We start from the raw sequence: 10,767 nt of genomic DNA on the forward strand, positions 1-10,767 counted from the left end.
AAGCTGTAAAAGGTTGCATAGAGCCTTAGGTATCATTTAAATGGGGTTTCCTGTCCTTTCATATATCTGCCAAGAGGCAAATACGCAGTGACATTGTTATTCGCTTTTGATCCGTGTACATGATTTCACACCTTCTGCTAAATTTGTATTGACACACGAATGACCAGCTAAGGGGGTTTCGTGTGCGTAAAATACAAATTTCATGTCGCTATGACATTTGTAAACATGTTGTTGGCTAATTGACTATTCTTCACCAGCGGTTCTCTCAGATATCCTACATTTGCTCAAAATAATCCCATTTATCACAAAATGGCAAGCTGGTAATTCTGTGAATTCTGTGTCGCTAATATGAATGTGAAGCAAACATGAAATCTCAGGATATCTCAAGATATCAGTCTACAGTCAGCAATCTTTTATGACACTGATTAGACATGTACTAAAAATAGGATCACTTAGATTTATATCCTGCACATGATCAAGAGTCGGACCGATACATGCGTCAGCGAAATGAATACATTCCTGATTAACAACAGTATCTCCAAATGTCTGTGCTACAGCCCTAGTCCCTGCACAAGCTGTGTATGAACCAGTGATTACAAGTTAAATTGCATCAAGTGTTTGATCCAGACAGGCCCCCTGCTTCATATTTACCGAGTCATAAATGAATATTCTTACTGGGCTATGAAGTCACCGCTTCTAGAGACACAACGACTAAGTCTGGTTTTTAATTATTACAGAGGATATGAACATTAATACAGTCACATCCTACTCTCTCAATAAAATTACTTTTATTGGAAGAAAACTTTTCAGAACATGGCAAAGCATTTGATACTAGAAAAACACCAACCTCTAGCACACTCATGTGTTTAGTATTATTTTAATATAATTTGATAATGATTTTCTAGGCTGAATCATAAGCAATTGATAAAACACATATCCATATGAATGATTCCTAAGTATCTACAATGAATTCGGATTCTTTTATTTTGACTGAAGAAAGGTTTTACAGTAGCTTTAAACAAAATTAGCGTTTCATTTCTTCTGACAATGTTTGATTCATCAAAATATTGTAAGATAGTTGGACATTGTCTGTCAAATAATAATAATAATAATAATAATAATTTTATCATTATTATTATTAATCACCGTCATATTTTGGATACTTGGCATTTATATAACCCATATAAGCCCATTGTACAACGTGTCTTATAGTTTTTGTTAATGTGTTACGCCCTATGGGCACATATTATTTATATTTGTTCTCTATATTTTTCCATGTGTATTGTATGACTCGGAAGAGTATTACCGATGTACTGTTATTTCGGAAGAGCATTCCAGATATAAGGTATATCTCAGAAGATAAATCAAGATCTACTGTATAACTAGGAAGAGTATTATATATGTAGTGACACATCGGAAGAGTATTCCATATATTATGTATATCCCGGAGGAGTATACCAGAAGCACCATATATCTCGGAAGAGTAAGCTATATTCATCAAATATCTTGAAAGAGTGTAATAAATATCGAGGAGCAGTATTGTTCGCCATTTTGTAAATGGTGCTGAATGGTTTCATGGCAGTTTAATGAAATTTCGTTCAGCGCATTCAGATTCTTTCTGCCAACATTGCTAGTGTGTAATGGTATAGCATTCGTTTTGATACAACACCATCTACACCGCCTCTCATGCTGCTATATCCCCATTCCATATTAACATAATAATCAATAATGTCACTGAGAGCAATTACGACAACGTTTCCGTAATCCCAGTCAGTAAGGTAAGGGTATTGTCTTTATCAAAACTATGAGTCACGAGGAAGAAATCATCCTTAGCCATATCAAATGCTCTTACGCAAATTAGCTTACAAATTTTACAACAAATATTTATTGAAAATTCCAATATTTCCTTTCCAAGACAGATTCAACTTCTTCAACAAGGTATTAAAGCCACGATATGAGACGAATGTTTTATCGTGAGTCAACTAACTTGTACAAAGCAGCATACTCCGCACAGGCTTTACTCTGGTCTATAACTGTAGGCTCTCTTATATGGCAAGTTGTGAACAGCTATTCCTAATACCTATAAAATAAATTATTATTTTGTAAAATAATGTCTTGGAATGTTCTCTGTCTATCTCATTTTGACAGTCACACACACTCGCGTTGAAGAAAGTTAATTTTTCCGATATTAGTTGTTTATGGATAAAAGAAAATATTTATTCGGTGTCTATCCTTTTGATACCTGTAATCGGTGTCTTATTCTAATATACAAAATCAGGTCTTTTCGATATACAGAGTAAGACTGTATCTGTCTATCTTGCGTGTGGTTGTCTGTTTATCCGTATATGTAACGTATAGATTAAAAATGTCATTGTTATTCTTTTATCAACAACGTTTCTATGTAAAGAAGACCAAGCTTGTAACGTTCTGTAGCAAAATATAAGGATATTGATGTCTCGTTTGATATATTTGTGTAACTTTACATAAGAATAACATACAGGAAAGTAGATATTCTTGGCGTTCTCTATTTTATGTTTGGGTATCACGAATTTCACTTAAGTTTTGAGAAATTACCATCCTAGTTCCAGAAACTAAAATACATGTGTCTAGCTGCAATCGATTGCTGTCACCTCTACTATTGCAGCAAACATAATCCTGGATCGTGTTACCGCCTGAAAGGAGGAGGGATGACTGTGAAGTTATCATGTGCATTATTAGGCGTGAGAGTACTTTCCTACTCCAAACTACAAATGCTTTTCCTACTGTTTATTAGATTAAAATGATACGTCATAATGTGTTATCATAGCAATACATTTACCTAATATATATATGCTGATTGATGATACGTGTAAACGACCGAACCCAATTGATACTCAGACTGCATGTATATATATTTTAACATTTAGAGGCAGTCATAAAGATTCAGAAATGATGTATGTTTATCAGCAATATGATAAAATAGCAAAAGACAGCTGCACTATTTTACTTGTATTTAATAGAGTTGATGTACATTCTCTACGAAATATTCATCAAACTTGGTCTAGAGAAGACATGCACATAATTAAATTATAAATATTTTGTTCCTAGTACAGTCAACTAAACACGGAATTATAACGATACATTTACATGATCATCGATCACGATATCGTATAGGCCTTGATGACATGTTTCGATGAGAGGATGAGATACTGATGTATTTATTACAGCAGATTGGTGCAACCTCAATGAAGCATCCCATTGGATAACCTCGAGCGCATACATTTTGCAAAACACTAACGAGAAAAAAAAATAACCAAAAAGTTCCTAACTATTTCGAGAAACTCTCAGTCAGTTAGAGGCTTTGGTTTAGCGTTAATGGCCTTATTTTTTTTCTGTTTCTTAGGAAGCCTTATTTTTTCATGAATTGCGCTCCAGCAAAAGGTATGTTCACCTATCGCTGCTGCCGATCACATTAAAGTTATAGATGAACATGCTCTAAACAAGCACGTACAGTACAGATTATTGCTGTCAGTTACAGTAGCCAAAGGTAGATAACTTTAGAATAAGAGATGAAGATGTTCAAAGCAAACGCGTACTGCATGTTTTATAGTAAAACGATACAGCAGGAAAATGGAGAATAATTTGATATTATAAATAAAGATGAAAAAACGTAATATGCAGTATATATTTATACGATTCAGCAAGAAAAGTGAAATACAATTAAAGATATTCATTAAGATGTCCAAGGTTTATAGTAAGAAAATACGGCAGATAAAGGGACATACATTTAATCTTATAGATTAGGATTTTTTAAGCAAACATGTACTATACTGTCTACAATAATCAGATAAAGTGGGAAAAGGAACATGAAAGTAAACTTTTAGCTAGTGATGTTCTATACATTGCATAGAGCAGGAACATGTAAATACATTTTATATTATTAATTAAGATGTTAGGAAACAAGTACTATACAGTTAATCATAATAAGATACAGCAAGAAAATTTAAACAAGTTTAATATTATATATTAAGATGTTCTAAGGAAGCACGTACTATACATTTGACAGCAATCTGGTACAGTATGAAACTAGATATCAATTTAATATTATAGTCTGAGATGTTCTGAGCAAGCACTTACTATAGAGTTACTAATACTAATACGATACAGCATGAAAGGGGAGATAATTAAATCAAATAGAGTAAGAGGTCGTACACAAACACGTAATATATTATTTACAGAAATAATATACAGTAGGAAAAGAGAGATAACATTATACTAATTTAATTAGGATGTCCTAATCAAGCAACAAATATACAGTTTGCAGTAATAATTCACTGTAGGAAAAGGCAGATTAAATTATACTTAGATAAGAAGATGATCTAAGCAAACACTTATTATACTGTTTATAGTAATGCGATACATCAGGAAAAGGGAGAGACAATTAAACTAATGGTGTAATATGGTCTTTGCAAATTATTAATATTCGGTATATCGTAATAAAATACAGTTGGAAAAGAGAGATCAATTTAATCTTATATAATTAGGTGTTCCAAGCAAACACATGCTATACAGTTTAAAATAATAAGATATAGTGAGAACATATCTTCATCTATAAGTTTGTCTACATTTTCTTCCTCTATAGTATTACCATAAAGTTTATATTAAGATGAAACAGCAGGAAAATGGAGATAAAATGACACCTATGCATAAATATATTATAGGCAAACACGTACTAGATTTTAAAGTAACGAGATACAGAAAGAAAATGAAATCTGATAGAATATGATATTTTATGTAAACACTTACCTTACATTTTATAGCAATAAAATAAAACATGAAACGAGGCATAAATTAAATCATATAGATTAAGTTGTTTTATAAAAAAATAGTAGTAAAATACGGTAGACAAGAAGGGGTGATAATTCATATTTTATAGATTGATATGTTCTAAGGAAACCGTACCATACAGATTATAGTAATACAATGCAGTTGAAAAGGGAGTTACATTTAATCATGAAGACTAAATAAATACGTGCTATACAGTTTATAGTTATAAGGTATAGTAGGAAAAGAGAGGTACTATACATTTTATATTAATAAGACACATCTTTGAAATAGAAATAAATTTAAAGACATAGATTATGACGTTCAAAACAGACACGTAGTAAACTGTTTCTATCAATTAAACAGTAGGAAAATGTGAGATAGATTTAATATTATGTATGAATATATTGTTAGGACGCACGGTTTATAGCCATAAGATACATCACTAAAAGAGAAATAAAATTATTCTAATGGATTAAGATGTTTTAACAAAAAAAAAGTAAATGTACAGTCTATAAGAGAGAGCATGAAAACATAAATAAAATTAAACTTATATAATAAGATGGTCTAAGCTAAAAGGTACTATAGAGTTTGTCATAATCAGATGCATACTGTAAAGGGAGATAAATTTTAACTTATATACTAAGATGTTCTAAGCAAATACGTACTGTACATTTTATAGTAATACAAAAGGACACGGGAGATGTGTGTATGTGTGTGTGATTTGGATTCTTAACGTAGCTTTAACACTATTTCAGTCATATCGCTACGATGTATGTAGTTTGGCAGTTTATAGTGAAGTTTAGTACTGAGGTATCATGCCACGGACATGAGCATGATGTCGCACCCAGTCACATTATCCTGACACATGGCCAACTAGTCGTAATTCAAACATCTTAATGCCGAGAGCCTAGCGATTCAGCTGTTAGTACCATTTTGTTAAGCCTTTGGTATGACTCGGATGGGGTTCGAATCCACAGCCACCCGCTTCCGAGGCGGACGCTCTAACCACTAGGCCACTGGAGCTGTCAGGACAAAGGAGATAAAATTAATGTTATAAATTATGATGTTCTAAGCAAACACGTATTATACAGTTTTTAATAATGCAATTCATTAGATAAACAGAGATACATGTAACATTATAGCATAAGACGTTTCGATGAACAAAGAAGATAAAATTAACGTTATAAAATAAGATGTTCTAAGCAAACATGTACAGTTTGGTCAAAAAGTACAGTAGGAAAAGGGACATCAATTTAATATTATAGGATAAGATGTCTCAATCAACACATACTATACAGATTACAGTAATAAGATGCAGCTGAAAAGGGGAGATAATTTAAATTATATCGATTAAGATCTTTTAAGGAAACACGTTCTATACAGTTTACAGTAATACAATGCACCGGGAAAAGGAAGGTAAACTTAAACCTATAGATGAAGATGTTTTAAGCAATATGCAGTTTATACAATTAAAATCAGCAAGTAGATTGAGATAAATTTAAATCTATTGACTAAGAGTTTCTATTCAAACTATTACTACACAATTTATTGCAATACAAAACTGCAGAAAAGAGAGATAAATTAAAACACACACACATATATATATATATATATATATATATATATATATATATATATATAGTTGCTTTTATTTAGAAATGACTTTACCGTTTATAGTAATACAATACAGTAGAAAAATGGAGATAAATTTAATTGTATGGATTAGGATGTTTTAAGCAAATGCGTGCTAAACAGCTCATAGCAATAACAATAAGTTGAAAAGGAAAATACCTTTAATCATGCATAAATGAAGACGTACCACACATTGTATAGTAACAAGATAGAGCAGGTAATGGGAGATAATTTAATCTTAGAGATTAAACTGCTCTAAGCAAACTCTTATTATACAGATTATAGTAACAATATAAGCAGGAAAAGGGACATAAATTTAATCTTATACAGTATGACGTTATAAGCAAACAAGGACTATACAGCTTATAACAATACAATCCAGCAGGGAAAGGGATGTTCAATTAAACTGATATATTAAAATGCTGTAATCAAACACGTAGAAGAAATATGATAGAAAATTTGATATAAATTTAGCAATATAGTGTAAGATGTTTTAGCCAAAACGTTCTATACAGTTTGCAGACCAATAATACAGCAGGACGTTTAATTTTATATATTAATATGTTCTAAGAGTACATGTAATAGTATGATTATAGTGATTAGATACAACAAAAAATGTGGAGATCATTTAAATCATGTCGATGAAAATGTTTAAGCAAGGACTTACTGTAAAGTTTACTGTAATACAATCAAAGGAGATAAAATTAAAGTTACTGATGAATATGTACTTAGAAAACACGTCATATAGAGTTGTTATTAATAAGATAAAACACCTAATTGGAGATTTTAAAAAAATGCAGAAAGACCGAGATAAATTTAAACTAATACATTAAAATGTTCAAATGAAACATGTACTCCACATTTGATAGTGATAAAGTAGAGCAGGAAAAGGTAGATAAATGAATTCATACACTTTATGTAGTTCTAAACAAACACGTATTATATGTTTTATGGTAACAACATGCATGAGGAAAAAAGAGATACATTTTATATTAAAGATGACGATGTTCTACTGTACTATACAGATTGTATTAATCAAATAAAGTAGGACAATGCGGATAAAATTAAACATATAGAAATACGATGTCAAAAGAAAACACGTACTATACAGAATATAGTAGTGAGATAGATCACGAAAAGGGAGATAACATACCAAGTATGAATTAATATCTTCTTTGCAAAATATTGCTATACGGATTATATTAGTAAAATACAGTAGGAAAAATGAGATACATCAAATATTACTGATTAAGATGTTCTAAACGAACAAGTACTCTACAGCTTATAGTAAGAATATACACCTGGAAAATGGAAACAAATTCAATCGTATATATTTAGAAATTCTAAGCAAAAGCGTGCGAAACATTTTATATTAATAAGTTAATACGTTACAGCAGAAAATAGGAGATACATGAAATCGTTTCGATTACGATGTTTTAGAGAAACACGTACTATATAGCTTATAGGAATAAAACACAGTTGGAAAAGGGAGATACATTTTATCAAATAGAGTGTGATGCTCTAAATTAGCACGTACCATACATTTTATAGTAACAAGATACAAGAGCAAATGGAATATAAATTTAATATCATAGATTAAGATGTTCTAAGCAAACACGCTCTATACATTGTTTAGTAATACAATTAGGAAAAGGAGATTAATTAACATATATATTTTAAGCAAATACGTTATATACACTTTATATTATAAAGATACAGCAGGGAAGGGGAAATAAATTAGATCATATCGTTTCAGATATTTTATGCAAACATTTACTAAACAGATTATTTTAATAAATACACCAGGAAAAGGGAGATTAAATTAAATATATATTTTAAGCAAATAAGTTATATACAGTTTATATTATAGAGATAGAGCAGGGAAGGGGAGATAAATTAGATCATGTCGTTTCAGATATTTTATGCAAACATTTACTATACAGATTATTTTAATAAATACACCAGGAAAAGGGAGATTAAATTAAATATATATTTTAAGCAAATACGTTATATACGGTTTATATTATAGAGATATAGCAGGGAAGGGGAGATAAATTAAATCATATCGTTTCAGATATTTTATACAAACATTTACTATACAGATTATTTTAATAAAATAAACCAGGAAAAGGGAGATTAAGTTAAACTTTAATCAGACAAGTACGATACAGTTTATATAAATAAGATACAGCAGGTAAATAGCGATAAATTCAGACTAAGGTGCTTTAAGAATCCACGTACTATACAGTTTATTGTATAGCAATTAGAGGGAGATAAACTAAATATATAGATTATATAGTACGATACAGCCATAAAAGGGAGGAAAAATTATCTTACAGATTAATATGTTCTATGAAGGACGTACATTACAGACATTAGTAATACAATATGGTAGGATAAGAGAGGTAAATGTACCATTATAGATGAAGGTGTTCTATGGAAGGACGTACAATACAGACAGTAGTAATTCAATATAGTAGGATAAGGAAGATAAATGTACTATTATAGATGAAGGTGTTCTATGGAAGGACATACACTACAGCCAGTAGTAATTCAATATAGTAGGATAAGGGAGGTAAATATACTATTATAGATGAAGATGTTCTAAAAATGAATACGGATAAATTACATATTATAAATTATGACGCTTTAAGCAATTACGTACTATTTATTTTATATTTAAAATAGTGAAGGAAGAGGGAGATACAATTAAAAGTATACATTAAGATGCACTTAGCAAACCCTTAATTGACAGTTTATAGTAATAAAATAGAGTAGGAACAGACACATACATTTAATTTTATAGATTAGCATGTTTAAACAAAACGTTATTATACAGTTTAAAGTAATAGAAAACAAGTTGGAAAAGAGAGATAAATTTTGTCATACTGACATTGATATATATACACATGACTCATATATACACCAGTGTATGTGTGTGTATGATTTTGTGTGGTTGCTTGTCACCAATTCTAATCAATGCTAATAATGATGCTTCCGAAAAATTTCGATATTATTAATGTTTTTTTCTAGTGCATTATTTACATCATTTTTTTAAAAAAAAACAATGTTAGTATATCACCTTAGTATGCACCTATCCATTAAATGTATATGGCCGTCAATATACATGTTACAAATTTAACTATTAAAGTATTTATGGATACCTCCATCAAGGTGAGTATTCTGTTATATTGCTTACTATGCTATTTTCTTTGATTTAGGAATGACAATTAGAGAACACTTGTTTCATAATAATAATATAATAACAATAATTACAGAACACAGGAATGCATTCGCAAATGGCCCACGATAATAATTTTGAACATATAATGAAAATATAATGTTGTTACTATGAATAAATAATGAATATATTCCATCTTGAGTCGATAAAGGTGCATAGTACCTGTACTATGCGGGATTCAACTCCTGCATCCCAATTATTTTCTGAATTTAATTTTATTACGAGAAATGAGTGTTTTCTTCATTCTCACGATTTTTATTAATTTGGTACGTTTGTAACGTTGCACTCGTTCCACGTGTCTGCATTTATATATTGCAATGTTTGCGAGTGTGTTGTTAGTTGATAAGGAAGATGTAGATAAAATGTAATATTATAGATTGGGTTTTTCAAAGTAAATACTTACTATACATTATATATCAGTACATTACTGTTATGAAAGGGAGATAAATTGAATCGAATATATTAATACGTTCTATGCAAACACGTACTATAATGTTTATGGTAATAAAATACAGCAGGAAAAGTGATATAAACTTACACTTAAAGACCAGAACGTTCACTAAAAACACGTACAATACAGAATATACAATAATATACAGCTGGAAATGGGAAATATACGTATAGGTTACTGCATTTGTATGGGAAAATATGAACGAGTTTTTGGATGGAATATTGCACGACCTCGGGAGAGCAGTATATCCATACGACAAAACGAATTCATATTTTCCCATAAATTTGAATTGACCTTTTCATTATATGCTAATTTTTGCATTCTACCTAAGGCTTAATTACAATACAATACACTAAAATAAACAAAGTTAATGAATGCATGCCGCATGCCAAACTCAATACACAAGCGCATACACATCATTACACAAACCAATATTATTACTGCGCATATAACTCCGCCCAAATAAATTTGAGCTTAGTTGCGCGCTCGACATAACGTTCGAAAGAAAATGGCGTGTCAAGTTAAAATAGCATTGCAACAAATTTTCCCTTTGATCTGGAATTAACATATTTTGGTATTTTTCTCGATTCTAGGAAATCTTGCTATTATGAACTGTATATGTATGTAAGAATTCCAC

Source organism: Sinohyriopsis cumingii, unplaced genomic scaffold (assembly GCF_028554795.1).
Source record: "Sinohyriopsis cumingii isolate HCF-2022 unplaced genomic scaffold, ASM2855479v2 utg000160l, whole genome shotgun sequence".
Taxonomy (NCBI): domain Eukaryota; kingdom Metazoa; phylum Mollusca; class Bivalvia; order Unionida; family Unionidae; genus Sinohyriopsis; species Sinohyriopsis cumingii.